Here is a 422-nt window from a genome sequence, read left to right as displayed (position 1 = left end):
AAATCCCTTAACAGCCTGGGAATCCCCCACCCCCCCAGTCGCGTGCGGTTCGTCCTCACTCACCCGTGTTTCTCTTGGCTCCTCCCACTTCCTCGTCCGTCTATAAAGGCACCGCCAAACTGCTTCATTGTCGATTTGAGTGCTACAGGAAATTCAACGATGAAGTGGATCGGTTTGACTTTCTTGTTGTAAGTTGGATTAATTCTTTTGTCATTCTTGGAAGTTGGTTTAATCGTTTTGAGTTTCTTGTTGTAAGTAGGATTAATGTATTGCGTTTACTATTGTGACTGTTGTTTTAACAACTCTTGTTGTGATTGTTAGTACTTTGTTTTTCTTGATTCTTCCGTGTGGTGTATATATAGGAGTCTTTGTGTTAGTGCGATCTTTCTATTGTTCATGAATATAATTAGTACAGGAAATCT

General features: G+C 40.5%; 1 protein-coding gene and 1 long non-coding RNA gene across 2 annotated transcripts in view; both read left to right on the top strand.

Moving 5' to 3' along the window:
- LOC119588241 (uncharacterized protein DDB_G0284671-like) overlaps window positions 1-422 on the top strand; it is a 9,159-nt gene that overhangs the window by 5,387 nt on the left and 3,350 nt on the right. The window lies entirely within an intron of this gene.
- The window catches only part of LOC119588029, an 807-nt gene continuing 514 nt past the window's right edge, over window positions 130-422 (top strand). Inside the window, exon 1 of the long non-coding RNA XR_005230061.1 lies at window positions 130-188. This is a non-coding gene — a long non-coding RNA (uncharacterized LOC119588029). The remainder of the gene's footprint in view (window positions 189-422) is intronic.

Source organism: Penaeus monodon, chromosome 23, assembly GCF_015228065.2.
Source record: "Penaeus monodon isolate SGIC_2016 chromosome 23, NSTDA_Pmon_1, whole genome shotgun sequence".
Taxonomy (NCBI): Eukaryota; Metazoa; Arthropoda; class Malacostraca; order Decapoda; family Penaeidae; genus Penaeus; species Penaeus monodon.
The sequence above is the reverse complement of the archived record's forward strand: the minus strand, read 5'-3'. Positions and strand labels throughout refer to the sequence as shown.